Source organism: Pteropus medius, unplaced genomic scaffold (assembly GCF_902729225.1).
Source record: "Pteropus medius unplaced genomic scaffold, Ma_sr-lr_union100, whole genome shotgun sequence".
NCBI classification, from domain to species: Eukaryota; Metazoa; Chordata; class Mammalia; order Chiroptera; family Pteropodidae; genus Pteropus; species Pteropus medius.
In genome coordinates this window covers 2016012-2032762 of record NW_024353906.1, presented here as the reverse complement: position 1 = coordinate 2032762, position 16751 = coordinate 2016012, and positions in this window count along the sequence as shown.

The following is a 16751-nucleotide window of genomic DNA, read 5'->3' as shown; positions in this document are numbered from 1 at the left end:
ACTAAATATGTTGGGCAGCAGCATCCCTCCTCTCTGAAAAAGTTGAGGACCAAACCAGGTGGGTATAGATGCAGCCCTGCTACAGGAGCCAGGATGGTCTTTGTATTGCACATCTCAACCCCCCAGGGCAGATGCTGGGGTTTGGGGTTGAGGTGCTGGATGACCACCAGGGCCGTGGGTGGGGATTGGCTCTTAATATCCCCCAAAAAGCATTACTGTAAGCCAATTGTTCAGGGAAAAATAAGTTAGTCAGGAGCAGTGAAAGGAAAATTATCTCATCCTGTACACCACAACTCTATAGGGTAATAAGAATAGTTATGCTGTAAAATCTCTATGTCAGCTCATTAAATATAGCAACCTATGAAATGTTTTTATACCTATTCAATAGAGCTCAAAGCCAAGGTCTAGAGGGGTTAAAAGTCGTAATGTTTAATAGAGGAGATCAAACTTAAGGATTATTCTCTGATTCCAGATCATCTGCTCCTTTTCATCTACCATCCTGATTCCCTGTGGTTTTGTGACTTTGGGAAAATTCTTTTTGTTTTCAGACCTCCATGGCCTCACCAGTACAACGGATCAGTTCAATCGCCTCTGAAATCTCTCCCTGCTAAAGTTATATTTCTCTAGACTGAGGACCATTGTACCCATTAAAGACAAGGCAGCCACCTCTTGGTTGATTCAAGTACCACAGGGAAAGCTGGTTCTTGCTCACAGATGGACCAATGTAGGTCCTATGCTGGAAGCAGAAAGATGCATGGAGTCTAGTCCGATAGGTCCCTGGTCTCTGATAGGTGCTGTGGGGAATTTAGGGGAGAAAGGAGGTTAATTGTGGGAAGACTGCTTGGGGGATAGGGATGGAACATAGAATTTTAGCTAGCTCTTAAAGTGATGAGAAGAATTTAGAAAAGGAAAAGCACTTTTGGCATGTTAGAGAATGATAGATAATAATTGCTAAAATTGAATAAGTAAGTAATCATCTAAGATCTTTGCATATGTTAATGACATTTAATTATCACAACAATCCTATGAGAGATGCAATGTTATTATTTCCATTTTACAGATGGAGAAATGAAGCCTCCAGAATCTTAAGAAACTTGCTTGCAGTTAATGCAGATATTCAGTGGCAAGTTTGGCAATTGACTCTTTCGTGATTTTTCAGGGTTGAAAGATACAGGGAACAAGTGAAGGGCAAGGAGGCCAGACCACAAGTTCTGTAGGAGGGGAGTTGAATCAAGGATGCAGTAGCAAAGGAGTCCTTGAAAGTGTCAGATCTCAGAGGAGCTTGGAGGGCAGAGCACAGGGGAGTTGGTGAGGACAGTTTCATCACTTGTCCATATTCCTAGCCTAGCAACTCCAGCTTGTGTCAGGGTAATCACAATAAGAGCTCATTTTTTATAGCTCTTACCAGGTGTCGAGCATGCATATACCTATTGTACTTCAGACTTTCTATACATTCACTCTGTGAATCCTCACAGCAGCCCTTTGAGGCAGCTCCAGCTATTGGCCATACTTTAGATGAGGAAACCGAGGTCCAGAGAGGTTAAGCAACTTCCCCAAGGTCTTTAAGCTGAATGAGTGGCAGTCCAGCTACAGAGTTTGTGGCACGATAACTCTACACGCTGCCTGGCGGGCCAGAGGAGTGAAAAGGACATGAGCCTGGGTCCAAGTCCCAGATGGGCAGCCTCTCTGAGCCTTAGTTTCCACATTTGTAAAGCAAAGATGACACTACCTCTGCCAAGGGTTTGTGTGAAGGTTACATAAGATGTCTAAAGGAAACTGCAGTCCAGGCGGGTTTGGGGTCAAAGGCAAACTTACTCCAGCTTTCCATTTCTTCCTCTTATTCCCCAAATCTTTCCTTCCTCGGGAATCTTTGGATTTCCAGACTTTCTTTCTGGGATTGTTCGTAACAAAGCAATGTGAGGAGTTTCAATCCAAATTTTATTTCCCTAGAGGGGTCTGACTGACACTTTCTTTACTCATTCAGCTCAGAGATGCTGAGAGCATTGAGGAAACATCTGGGGTTTTCACATATTGCCTGCGTCTTTTAAAGAACAGCTCTAAAATGTACTGGAGACTCCAATGCTTAAAATAGGCCCAAGCAAATTCTCCAATGCCTATAACTGAATAGCAGTTTGAGGAAAAATAACTCCAATAATGTTGCGCTTTAAAATTATAGTATTAATTGTGACTAAGAGTCTCTATTTTCAATCAAGAAAGTGGCCTCATCATAAGTAAAGTAGCAAAAGAAAAAACAAAAGAAGTCAAATATTTTCAAACCAACTGAAGTACAAGGCATAGTCTGTTCCCAGGTAGAGGATGGGGCCAGCCAGCCTTTCAGAGGCTGGGAGCTCACGGGAAGAGACCTTTTTGTAAGCATCCTTATACTGCAGAGAACAGAGACCCAGAAAAAAGAAAGACCTATCTAATGCATATCTTTCATTGTGAAATGAGGCCCTTCAGCCAGATGATTTTTAAGTTCTTTTTCCAGTTCAGGTATCTCCCATTTTACAGATGAGGAAATTGAGGCTGAGAAAGGTAGGCATCAAGGATCCTGCTACTTATATAAGTTTGAGCTTGTGCTTGGGGGACGTAAGGAAGCCTAGGCTTGAAGCCCTGCCTGTTGGTTATGGCATAGGCATTCAGGTCACTCTGGAAAAATGGCCGCAGGCCATCCCGAAAGCCACTTGCACTCACCATCTATTGCTGGCACTTAAGAATTCACATTTCTCTCACTTGCCTACAACACGTTCACAGGTATCTGGCTGACTATCAAGTCCACAGTTAGACATGTGGGTACCAGATGTGCATAGCATTGCATCCAGCTGTGCTTTTGCCAGCTGTAGGAGGTACCATATGCCAATCTCTACCTATCAAACATCTGAAGAGCAGAGCCTACAAGAAAAGAAACACCTGACATGGTACTAAAACAAACTGTCCATTTGACTGACAGTTGCAATGCCCTGAAAATTCACAACAAGCCTAAGTGAAAGCTAGAAGCTGAATTCTGGCCAAGATATTCAAGAAATATTTATTGAGTGCTTACTCTGTGAGAGGCACCATGCTTGGTGCTACAGACCAGTGAAAACAAGACAGAAAGGACCATAGGGGAACTATGATCCCCAAAGCAGCCAGGACGATCCTTTAGGAAAGTCGATCAGATCACGCATTTACTCACTCAAAGTAAAAGTCACAGTCTCTAACATGACTTGTATAAGCTCACCTTCTTCTGCCTTCCTAACCTCAATTCCTAACACTCTTCATCTTGCCCAACCCACTCCAGCTCCACAGACTTCTTTAGGTTCCTAGAACAGTGTGTTTCTTTAGGTTCCTAGAACAGTGTGTTTCTACCCCAGGGCCTTTGTACTTGACATTTTCTCTAGTGTCAAGTACACAATAGGGACTCTCAGTCTTAGTTTCTTTCCTTTTTCTTTTCTTCCCTTCCCTTCCCACCCCCATGAAATATCTAAATTTTTAAGAGTGAGTCATTACAGTTGATCAAAGAAGGAACAAAGTGGGTGGTGGCTTAGCTCCTTCCCTACTCCATTGTAACCTCAATATTGTGCCTGTACCTACACTCAGCTTCAACTTCAGATCTGGACTTCAAGTTAGAAAACAGACTGACGCTGGACTGATCTGAAATTCTCACCAGCATCAATGGCTGGCTTCTCTTCTCTGCCCCTAAAAGAGTGGGCTGGGCCACTTCCCAGATACATCCCAGGGAACAGGCCTGCTCTGTGACACTGTCAAGAAGCAAGGAGCCTCAGGAAAGTCACAGACATAAACAAGATAAAGCCCGTGACCTTCCAAGGCACTTGGGCCTGTGGACCAGAGAACTGTCAATGGCTCGCCCCTTGTTCTGATAACAGAGGGTTTAAACATTCCAGGAGATGTATTTGTCTCTGAGCCCAATTGGAGGGCAAAGGCTGAGCATCCTTAGAAGCTGGGGGTGGGGGAAGGGAGAATGCTTTTGGGAGACTCTCCAGGGCATGGAGCCAGCCTCACTGCCCTTGCTGTTCCTGCAGACCAGACGTGGGGCAAGGAATTCAAATTTGAGGAACTCACCTTCCAGACCCTGCCTATTTGGCCTTGCTAAGGGCAGCGGTGCTGGAGGAGATGCCAGAGCCGAGATCTCAGATCTCCAAGGACTCAAAAAGGCTCAACAGGGCATGGGTAACCAGCACAGGAAACAAGAAGGGAACAAAGGACAGGCTTTAGGACTCTGAGGAAGGAGGCAGTGGTTCTGTCTGGGGTTGTGGGAGTCCAGGAATATTTCAAGGAGAACAAAGCCCCTGTGTGGGGCCTTGAAGGTCTGGTGTGATTTTGACAGATGGAAAAGAAGTGGCATAGAAATCAGTGTTCTTGAAAGCATGAAGGAAAGCAGTCGCAAGTTCAAGTCAAGGCACCCAAAGAGTTGCAGTGAGGGGTGAAGATGAAATGGTAGATCCAGGCTGGAATAGGAGGGGTCTTGACCCCTGGGAAAGGGTTTGAACCCTAACCTAGAAGCATTCAGAGCCTAGGCTGGCTCACCAGTAGGGCGGTAACAGGCCTTGCTGGACTTTACATGGTGGAAGGAGGTGTGCATGGGGAGAAGGCAGTAGTGGGGTTGTGATATTCCAAGCAAGAGGTGGTGAGGCTTGGGATACAGCGGCAGCCATGGCACTGCTGGGAAAAGTTGCTGATTTTTTGTTTCTCCTCTTCTAAGATGGTCATTCCCAGCTGTGGTGCCACCTATGTGTGTACTGAACACTCTGTAAATGGGTTCTGAGGCAGAAAGAGTACCCAGGTGTAAGTCTGTATCCTACATCTGATTAGGCAGAGTTTACCAGGATTCCCTGGAGCCCAGCCAGGTAAGGGCCTGGATGATCCTTCTAAAACATGAAAATAAACACATCCTTATGCTCCTTAAAACCCACTGTTGGTCCTATATCACTCTCAGAATAAAGTCCAGGCTCTTTGGCTTGGCATTTAAAGCTTCATAAAACCTGTACTTACCTTTCTTGTTCCATCCTGTGGCCCTCTACCCCCTGCCAGGTGTGTCTGCACAATCAAATCACCTGGGAGACCTTTTAGAAATTCCAAAGGCCAGACCAATCCGCTGACCAACTGAATCACCATCTTCAGGAGAGGACTCAGCTCCTCAGGTGACCCCAGGCAAGCCTGAGAACCTAGATCTAGGGCTTCCACCTAAGCTCCAGTCACACCAGGTATATTAGCCTTTTCCATTACAGACCACTTGAAAATCTCAGTGGTTTACAACAAACATTTATGCTCATGCTCACATAAAAGCAGACCGACTGCAATTTGGCTGGTAAAGATTGGTGGCCGCTCTGCTTCAGGCTTCAGATCAGCTGGGCTGGACTCTAGGCTGCTCACTGCATTCAGGTAGTTCTATAGGTGTCTCACCTTCCTGAGAGCAGCAACTTTCCCAGGGCAAGTTTACAGGCTGATGACAGAAATGCAAGTCCCCTTGAGAACTCGGCTTTTAGCTGGTACCCCTTGGCTCCCACTCACATTTCATTGGTCAAAACAGGTCAAGATGGGCAAGGCCAGTATCATTGCGGCAGGGAAATAGGCTCCTCTCACTCTCCTGCTTTGTAAGTCACATGGCAGGAAGTTAATCTTGTGACTTTGGAGGGGTCGCTTCTATGGACCTGCTTCCTCATGTGTAGAATGGAGAGCATTACACTGAATGTTCCATAAATGCCCATTTACATCACCGCTCATCCCAGCTTTTCTCATCCACACAGACGTTAACACACATATGCACAACCATCCGTGTCCACACTATACATGTTAACCATGAATATTATTTTTAAATGCTTCGTAATCTCCAGTATGTTTCTGCACACCCACACAGTCATCTTCACTTTCACATGCTTATACATACAGTGTGTACATGTGCATATATGAATTACTATTCAAACACAGGTTTCCATGTGGACCTATCATGCATATATACAAAAACACACAGATGTACCTGATGCTTGTGTGCACTCACTCACACAGGCACATGTATCCTCAGACATGTGTGTTTACAAATACACCTTTCCGCACGCTCATTTACCCTCACACACACATTCTGTACCTCTGTGAGAACAGCTGTTTAATCAGAATCAGGGCCTGCTGAGGAAGCTGTTGCCTGGCCCCTGGGGGCAGCATTAGCTATTTGCTGCCCCCATCATGGCTGGCTATACCCAATGTCCTCCATCTGCAGACCTCAAGGAAAAAGGGCCACAGAGGAGACAGGCGAAGCTGTTTTCTCTGCAGGCCTGGGACTCGCCTGGTGAGACAGGGCCAGGGAGAGAGAGCAGGAGACAGTGGTGCCAGCACTTTGGACCCTTTGACTTTACACATTTTTCTCCAACCCTATCCCTACCCCTCATATCCTTGGTGTTAATAAGTGGGATAACCAAAAAACTTATCATCCAAATCAGTACAGCTCTGAGAGTGAAAGAACATTATTAACAATTACTACAAACAAAAGAATTACCTTAAAAGGTCACTGGCAAAGAAGGATGTGTGGTCCCCCTACTCAGGAGAGACCGGATCTCATATGGTTACTTTGAACTCGTGTTGCAGCACATTTCAAGGACAGTCCGAGATGAAAGAAACTTTAAGGTGGAATCTGCTCATTTCTTCTGAAACTTGCCTGTGTCACACAACACGATGGTAACGAAACAGGGTGCAGAACTGTTTTTCAGTCTCATTGGTCCTGGGAAGCAGACTTAGAGATCAGATCAGTGTGCAAATGCTCACTGAGAGAAGAGGAGGAATGGACAGGGGACAGTGGCCTCTGCTGATGCCATGGGGCGCTCTAGTGCTGGGGGGCTCTTCAAAGCTGCCCAAATTAGGACAAGGAGACTGAGGCTTTGTGCCTCCAGGGAAGAGATTTGACCTTGGGTGAGGGAATACCTTGTAGCTGAGAACAACCCCCCCAAGAAGGACCCAGCTGTGAGCCCCGCAGCTGCGTCCACTGTGGGAGTGAGTGGGCACCTTTGTCCTCAAGGAGGAAGTGGGCAGCACCCCCTGCATCCAATATTCCCTGCAGCCTGGCTGTCCCTGAGCAGCAGGTGGGATCTGGCACCCACTTCATTGGTTCCACAGAGGTTGCTGGAATGAAATGGCTGGGAGGGGGCTGCCCGGCTGAGGCAGCCCCCTCCCAGAGCTGCCATCTCCGCTGCTATAATTTTCACTCAACAGAACTGTCACCGTTGCTCACTTTGGTTCCATCCTCAATCCCGCTATGCTGCATGATAAGGAAGAAGGGGAGACCAGTAGGCCATTGCTCTGTGGTGAGAAAGTAAGATTCTTGTGACAAAACAGTTCCTGGGTCCATCTCAGTCAGGGAAATGGGGGCATCTTGAGCAGAGCAGAAAGGAAGCACCCAGAGCACTGGCTGAGAGGAACTATGCAAATTTATTCTAAAGCTTGAGGTAAAAAATCAAAATGAGAAGTTTCAGACTTTCCAAGTAGAGGGGAGACACATTCCACACAGGCTTCAGGGTCCAACAATCCTGACTCAATCCCAGTTGTGATGCCTGCTTACAGGAGGGCCTTCAACACATCTCCAGGTGACCCATTGTGAGAATTCTGTAAGGCAACCTGGGAGCCCACTTGAGAACAGGAGAAGGAGCAGCAGCGTGCCAGCTCTCTGCCAAGGTCCAGCATGCAGCATAGCTGGTGTCACTCATCCCTACGGCAGGCCTGCGTGGCGCTACCCATGATCCCATTGTACAGATGAGCAGACTTGCCCCAGGACCCAGAGCTGAATTCAGACTGAGACTGTGCAATTGCATAGTCCCTGTCCTTTTCAGTGACCTCTACTGATTATTCCTGACATGAGGCAGCTCATGACTTCAGTAGGGATAGAATTTTAAAAATGCTGGCCTGTAGCAAAACTTGGCATTTTATTACTTTTTTTTTTTTATCATATTGAGTGCAATCAATGAGAGGAGCAAAATCCTAAAATTCCAAGAACTTCAGGGCCAAAAACAATGGCTCCAGAGATTTTTCCATTCATTCACATGCACATGCGCGCACACACAGGCACACACACAGACACACATATGGGCATACACAGACAAGCACACACATGGGCACACAGGGCCCCACACAGGAACACACATGACACACACACACATATAGGCACACAGGCACATACACATGAGCATACACACACAGACAGAAAGGAGTGCACACATACACTCATACACACGACCTCAGAGTTTTTCCTGAGGGCCCTGTAGAATTGTTTTTTAGAAAAGGGAGCTAATGGCATAGGGCTCTTTTGGAGAGCAGATCAAATGAATTGTCAAATTTTGGGTGAAGGGCACTCTAACTTTGTTGATCATCAGTGGATGCTAGCTAGGCTGGTAGTAGGGATTACTGACTATTAAGTGCAGCTCTTCCAATGTGGATAGCTGACTTGCATGTGCCAGGTTCCTGCTAGGGAGTTCATAGTCTCCTGGAGAAGATAAACATAAAAACAGGAAATTACAGCATGTTAGTAAAATTACAAGATGAAGTAGTAGAAGCAAGTACAAAGTCCCCAGATAACTTGAACATGGTGCTAGCTCTGTTTCGGAGGCTCAAGGAAGATTTGCTGAAGTATCAACTGATCAGGTTTTGCAGGATGAATAGGAGTTTTTTAGAAACTACCATTTAATTTTACTGATTTATTTTTTCTGTCTAGAGAGTAGGGAGCAGGAAGCAGAGGAAAAGGACTTATATGTATTTGTACACATACTATTTGTATACATGCCTTTGACACTTTATGTACATTTGGACATTTTAATTCTCATAACAGCCTCGTGAGATGGGATTTTTGCAGTGAGGAAACTTAGGATCAAAAAGAGTAGATTAAGTCATTTACCCAAGGTCACACAGCTAGCAAGTGCTGGGGACAGAGACCCCTTCCCAGTGCTTTTGGCTTTAACTCCATGGCTCTTTTCCTGCTTCTGGCTTCTATAGCTGACAGGAGGTATACGTTAATGGAGCTTGTTTGTGGCAAACTGTGACTTTTTGAGGTAGAATGATGTTAAACCATTAGAAACTGATTTAGCAAATGGCCTTACTCAGAATCGACCCTACAAAATCTCCTCATCTGCTCACAGAATCTCCAAGTCTCCAAAGCACTGTCCTATCCACCCAGTCCTCAATCCAGGCCTGCACCTTGAGTGGGGAAGTCCCTTATCTGGTTCATCAGGGACAGAGCCAGGACTAGAATCAGTCTCTTGACTCTCATTCCAGTGCTCTCTGCATGACACCAGGGTTGCCCATATCTCTTTTGTACCTCTTACACTGTGAGGAAGAACACTGGTAGGCCCTGGGGACCTTCTGTATTCTAGTGTAGGATAAAATGGCACTTATCACAGGATCGGGATCAAGCTTTGTAATAAGGAGTATGGTTTTGAGTTTCTGTGCTGACTACTACTTGCTTATGTGATGTTAGTCCATGTTACTTAACTCTTTGAAATTTAAGTCATCTGAGAAATGAGACTTAGTGATAAAGTCCTACCTTATAGGACTTTTGTGCAAAATAATTGGAGTAACATTTCCATATAGACGAAATACTTGGTATTTACCAGATGCTTAACACAGTACACTTTTCTTTCCTTTATCCTTCAAAGCATCACAACTTCTGTCCAGGATACACAGGGTTAACCTCACTCCCCCAGGGACCTAGGCATTCCAATAAAATTAGAGATTTTATGTCCTCGTGCACTAATGATCTATATATTGGACAATCTGAATCCAGAGTCATGGAGCAGATCAACTTTTCAAACTGGGTTCAAAAAAGCCCTGAGGTTGTGGGAGGTGGTTCAAGGGTGGAGAACTCAGTAATCAGAACTTCAGGCCACACACACCCTCCTCAAGTCAACAGAAATAGTATCTCTTTGATGTGCTTTCTTGGTTGGTTTCTGTGTAGAATTTCATTTTAAGAATGAGATCAAGTGCTGAAAACAAAATTGAAAAGCTCTGTTGGAGAGAGTACTAGAGAGTTTAACATGTGAGCTTTGCATCTCAAAATAGTTTGGTTTCTCACTCTTTTTCCTTCCCTCCTGCGCCTCTTAATAGGGAAAGCCCAACTCCAGAAACTTCTCCCAACCCCCTTCCCCACATGGAGACCAGTCACAAGAAAAAAGATGAACTGAGGTCTGTGCCGCTAACAAGGGCCTGGGCCTAAGATGACAAGGTGAGAGCAGAGAAAAGTGTTGAAAATAAGCAACTGACTGTGGGAAGAATCTTGTTCCACACCATTCCTCTTCCTACCTGCCACCCAGTAAGGCACGGACTTTGGATCCAGACATAGCTGGGTTCAAATCCTGAGTCTGTCACTGATCAGCTGCTTGACCTTGAGCAAATCATTAACTCCTACTCCTTCCAGTCTTCACTTCCTCATCTACAAAATGGGAATACTAGCACTCTCATAGAATTAAGTATGAATGTATATATTATATACACACACATATATATTTTAAAAACACTTAACATATTATATGGAAAACAACAGATACAAACTAGCTACCAATGAATAAACGTCAGTCTCTATTCCTACCATATCTGTATCTTCCAGACTCATATATACATTGGGATATTGGGCTGTGGAAAAGATTGAATGAAATTGTGTAAATGAAATTTTTTGTGCAATTCCTGGCTCCCCGTAGGTGTTTCGGTAAGTCATCTTCTCTGCACACTCCCCGCCCTCTGCACAGTCTGTCTGTAGCCACTCCCATGCTGCTTGCCTCATGGCTAGGTGATTGACTCAGTCTCAGAAAGGGCCCCCATCCCTGACTTCAATTCCCATTTCTCTGGCACATGCAATCACCCTAATCTTCTTCCAAACAAATGAGCAAAACAAGACGAGTGGCAGAGCTCAGCGAACAGGTTCCCCGGTTCCTGCTTACAGAAGCAGTACCTGATTTAATTCTTCATTTACTTTCCATAACAATCCATGAGGTCGGTGTTAATAGTCTTGCTTTCCCCCTTGTAATGATAAACTTGAGGCTCAGAGAAATAAGCAGTTGCCTAAGCTTCCTCAACCCTGTGGGGCGGTAGCTTGAGGTCCTATCAGGTCTGTCTGCAACCAAAGAATCTTCGGCAACATCACCCTGCTCCCGGAAGTGGGCAGGCTGGGCACTGAGAGAGGTGAGGTCTGGATTCCAGCACCAGCTCATCATCGGTTTGCTGCACTTGAGCCTGTTTCTTCCCCTGAAAATGAGGAGAAGAATCCTTTTCCTTCTTACTCCAGATGGCTGCACCCAGGTTTCAGGGCCAATCCCCAATGGTCCGTGTGCTCACTGTCCTCTGTACCCTTGCTGAAGCTCTCTCCTCCGCCTCAACCACCTCCTCACCCTGTGTCTATCTACCTGGTGAATTAAGCTCCAAGATTCCATCAATCAACTGTCACCTCCTCCAGAAAGCCATCCTAGATAGCTCCACGCAGAGTCAAGTGCCTCCTTCCCTGGGCTTCCGTAGCCCTGTGTCTAAACCACAGCATGATTCTTTTCCTGGTGTACACATTTGCTTGTAGGACTTTCTTCTAGCAGACTGAGAACTCTCAGGTGTCTCATTTATCTTTATACCAGTGTCCATCATAGAATATTTGCTCAGGTAAGGTTTATTGAATGAACTCATTAATGGATAAATGAAGAAAGAAAGCAAGGGAGAGAGGGAAAGAGGAAGTCAATGAATGAGTGCAGGACTTTGTTAAGTTCCAGCTTCGCCTTCCATAACTTAGGATAAGTCATTCTTTCAGTTCTATTCTCATTGACTTCAGATCTCCATAGGGATCAATGGCCCCATGCTTAGAGCATGGTATCCCACACCACGTAATCAGGGTCTGACCCTGAGAATCAGCCTTAGGGTTAGGCCCCAAGTCTCTGTGACAATTATCTGCCCTGCCACCAGCCTCCGTTCAGAACATGGCTCCTATCTTACCCTGGCCAGATCTATTTCAGGGCAAGTGCCACTCCTCTCCCTAACAACTCCTGACCTCTGCCCCCGACCTGCCACTCCAGCTAGCTGGTGGCAGGGCCTGTTTGCTATTTATGAACAGGCCTCCCTGAGTATGACTACCAGCCAAATTTCCCTGTCTCTATATCCCACTCACCTGCTAGGTTAGCCTCCCATTATAGCTAGGAGAGGGCTATATCCTCATGTGCCAGGCTTTACTCAACATCAGAAGTCTCTGATGTCAGCTCTTACCCCTGAGTCAGATGCCCCACATATGCCCAAACCCTCAGGGCAGCCCCTGACCAGTGTCCAGCCTTTTCCCGCCTGTCAGTGACGATCTAGCCGTATCTAGTAAAATCTGGAAATGGATGAGAGAAGGCAGTCAGAACCAGAGAACACTTTCAATGAAGGTTTGGATGTGGGCACACATGGAAGGTGTTCGAATTTGACCAGGCCGTGGAAATGAAACTTCATATGTGGTACAAACCTCAGGCTGTGTTCCTTTGGACAACTAATTTTACCTCTCTGAGCCAAAGGCCTTTTCATCTGCAAACTGAAGCTAAGAACATATGATAACTACTTCAGAGGATTGCTGTGAGGAATAAATTAGATAATGCATGTAAACCTCAGTGCTCGGTGCATCCTGAGACTTCAATATACGTGAGCCTTTTTCCATGTCACTGTGACTGTGGTCCTTGTTACTGTTGTTGCTACTATTGTCATTAAGAAGGGTGCACAGCATCCCCAGGTATGTCTTCTGTGCTTCTTCCTTTCCTCAAACTGTTCATTAATATTCTGAAGACTAAGTCAGGGTGGCAGTAGCAACACACCAGGCTTCAAACTAATCAACTTCTTGTCGTTCCAAATGAACTTTTCTCACTAATTCTCAGATCTTCTGCATCTTGCCAGTGGGGGCATTTTTCCCGCATAATGAAGTTTGGGCAGCCCTGGCTGGCCACTGCCAGCTCTTGCCTGGCCCCAAGTGTGACCTCCACACAGTCACAGCTGTTCCCAGGCACTGTGCTGTGACCCTCCCTCCATCGTCTATCGCCTTTTCAATGGGGGGGGCGATACAACTCCAACAGATTAACATGATGTCCTTGTAATTCTGCATCCAAGACATATGCCATCTTCCTTCAACACATTTGGAAGGAGGGCCAGTTCAACTTTGTAAAGACCGTCACTTATTTTGAACGGGAAGAAAATAATTTATTTGGTCAAAAGTTGTGTTTTTTCCATCAAGGGCATATATTTCCCTTTTGTAATGGGAAATGGGTCCTTTTAGATCCCCCACATGGTCCACTCTCCAAAGTCATTCCAGTATGGGACTTTCTTCTTCAGTTTATTTTGGTGAGCTAAACCAACAACCAAGAAAACGAGTTCAAAAATAACCACACAAATGAGGCGAAGGTGAAGAGGCAGGTGCATTAGCAGGATTCTCCCATTTCTGGTATTTCTGAAAGAACCGTAAGAATACCCTTCATCTGACTGGAAATCAGTTCGAATTCTTTCTACCATGGAAAGAAATGTTTTGGAGGACTCCTTTCAAGATCTGGGCCCTAGCTTTCTACTTGGAAACCCTACTATAGTTCCCAGTGCCACCATCGCTCAACTAAGAGAGCTTCCCAGTATTTTTCTAACTCCGTGCTGGGCCATCTGGGACACCAAACATGGGGACACCTCTTGGAGGCTGAAATTTGTCGGTGGCAAACCGGAACATTCATGACCTTGACTGAAGTTGCAAAATCTCAGGCCCAGAGAGATTGTGCCTGTGGAAACCACCATGCACTGCCCTTCCCCCCTCTACCACCCGTGAACCATTCTCAGCATGGTTAAGTTCTTCGATCTGGAAGGCACGAGTTCTAGGCCACATCTTCAGGCATGTGAACGGTGAACTTGTAGACCATCTCAGACATTCAGACATTCTCAACATGACTAAGAGAAAGGGCATGTAACTTACTCAGTGTCACACAGCTAGAAAGTAGCAAAATTGGACTTCGACTCTAAGTTTGGTGCGACTTGGAATTAGGCCTTTCTGCTGGCTGAGATCCCAGTAGTTATCTACTTTCTAGAAAGCAGTGAACTTTGCAGACTACAGTCAGATCCACTGCCTTGGGCTCACTTCTGGAGTACTTTTCCAAATTACAGGCATCTGACTGGGAGGGTGGGGTGGTAATGTCCCTAAATATTCGTGACACTCAAGCTCACACTTGCAAAGAAAAACTGGATCTCAATCCCCATATTGGACAGATCCTGTAGGAACTTTATTTAAAAGTCTAAGAAATGGGGAAAGAAAGTGCAAAATCATTAAGGCGGTGGTAGGCTTACAGCCTAGGGAGAGAGCATCACCGCTCATACCTCCCGCACTGGGCTGGGGATTGCATTTGTGTTTAATAACAACTTTGATCCCTCTGCTGGCGGCGGTGGTCATTGAGAAATCCTGACATAAAGAAGGTATCAGGGAGATAAAGTTCTGCAAGCGATGATTACTAGCACTTAAGTTCTCTTTTTGTTGAAAGGAAGAGTCTCAGATTGAACAGTGCATTGAATGATATGACAAGCAAGTACTTGATCCCTGTCCAGCTGGAGTGGGATTGTACCCATCAGCAGCTTTTTAGCTAAGGACGTCTTTATATTTCCCTTCTTTGTCTGGGCCTCTCTAGTTCCTCCTTTTACTTCATGTCAGCACTATATAGTAGGTATGCCAAGTGGTTTTGAAATTTAAATTACAGTCTCTTTTTCAGATGTTATTGGAAAGAACATGTAATTTATAACCACGTGTTAGGAGTACAGGATGTTCATGGTCCACTGCCAATTTTTCTTTTGTAAAGTTAATAAAACTTTCATAAAACACTTATACACTTGTATATTTCATGGTAAAGATTTTTTTTTATCTCATAGGCTAATGTAAAGATTTATTAAAACCATTTTTTTGTTAAGAGGAGTGTCAATAGTTTGCAGCTGAGTGTAATTTTGAATCCGTGGAAGATGACGGTCTGATGGAAAATGACAGTAACAGCTTTGTTGATTTAGCACTAAAAATAAAGGAGCCTTTCAAACTCGAGAATGCTCTAATATCCAGAGTGGGCTAGGATGCACTCAGGCCAATGGAGGCGAGCTGGAGGAGCCGGCCACCAGCACTCCAACCCCTGGCAAGAGCAGAGAAGGACTGGCTAGAGCCCAGGTGAGAGGAGGAGCCACAGCCCCCCAGGGATTAGCTGGCAGGAAGGCTCTTTTGGGGAAGGGAGGGAGGAGTCAGGAGGAGTGTCTGAGGCTGCCTTGACTTCTTGTGAGAAACTCCAGGACCCGCCTCTCCACAAAGGTACTCCTAGCCCTTCTAGCCTTCTCGGGGACCTGATTTTTCCTAAAAGTCAAGGACTACATAATATGGACCAGTTTGTCCTGGCACATCGCTTCCCACTTCAACTCCACCCCATACCCTTCCACCCCTTGCCCACTGTGCCACCACCCCTGCATCCTAAAACATCTCTTTCTGATTTTTCTTTTTTTGCAACTTGTAAATGGGTGTCTCTCCTGTGTGGGATTGAACATTGGGTTTGCTGCTTAATTCAATGATTTGGAGGAGTAAATAGATCTCTTAGAGCTTGTGTTTTCTCCATGACATGCATACGATGGCTCCTACCTCCAGGTCACTTTAAGAGACCATTCTGAGATTTGTAGTTTGCAAAGCATCTGAACAGGCTTTGGAAACTGTAGGCAGTGGATATGGGAACTCTTCATATTTCAGGCTGGATCCATAGCCCTTTAGAAGGAATGGCGAGAAGATGCTCAACTTATTACCCGGTTAATCCTCTTCACGACCTTGCACCACTGCCAAATCTTCCTCCCATTCCAGACAAAAGCTCACAAATTGCACACCTGGTACAATTTATGACTGTGCCCTGTGTCCCCCATACAGAGTCACAGAGTCCAGGTAGGGGAGATTCTGCTGAAAGCCTTTGCCTTTGTGCTTCTGGAGGGGAAGGTATGACTCACAGAGGGCAGGAGGTGAGGTAAGGTGACCCATGGCCTAGCCTCCTTCCACATCTCAATAACTCTGAAATTTGAAGCATAGGGAGCTCTCGGCCACTGGAAGAAAAGATAGAACAGAAATTAGAACTCCAGGAAAAAAAATTCCAGAGAAGCAAATAGAAGACACTTTCATAGTCTCTGTCTCTGTCTCTCTGGGCAAAGACAGAGTAATTGGGGCCAATGGGCCCAGCCAGGAGCGTAGCCTGAAGTATGGGTGTGAAAGTTTTTCTTACACTGGTCAGGTCTGGAAGAAATCTATGGTTCAGCAGAGCAAGCCATTTCCAGGTGTGCAGTTTTGCTCATTGTTGCTGCTGTTGATTTTCTAGCTATTGTTGCTTCTAGATGAGGCAGTGTGGTCCATTAGAAGGTATTGCCTCTAGAACCTGAGGCTGCAAACCTGGGGAGTGAGTACCACTGGCTGGAGCCCTGGCTGGGCACTGAGCCTCACAGTGCAACCTGGCCAAGGCCCCTTAGTCGGGTAATTGGCTGTAGCAGAGGAGTGCTGGCAAGGCTGGAGGCTCCACTATTACCATCTGTCAGGCTTGCAGCAATTTAGCAGAGCTGTCAAGAGTTCAAGTTCTGCAGTCAGACAAACACGCAGCCTAGTAGCTTTGTTGACTTGGGGAAATTATTTAGCATCTCTATGTCTCAGTTGTAATTATAAACAGGACTGGTTTCATGAGCATGTGACCTATGCATCCACACAGGGCCCCGTGCTCAGAAGGATCCTGGGCTTCATTTAATATTCTGCTATCCCCATCATT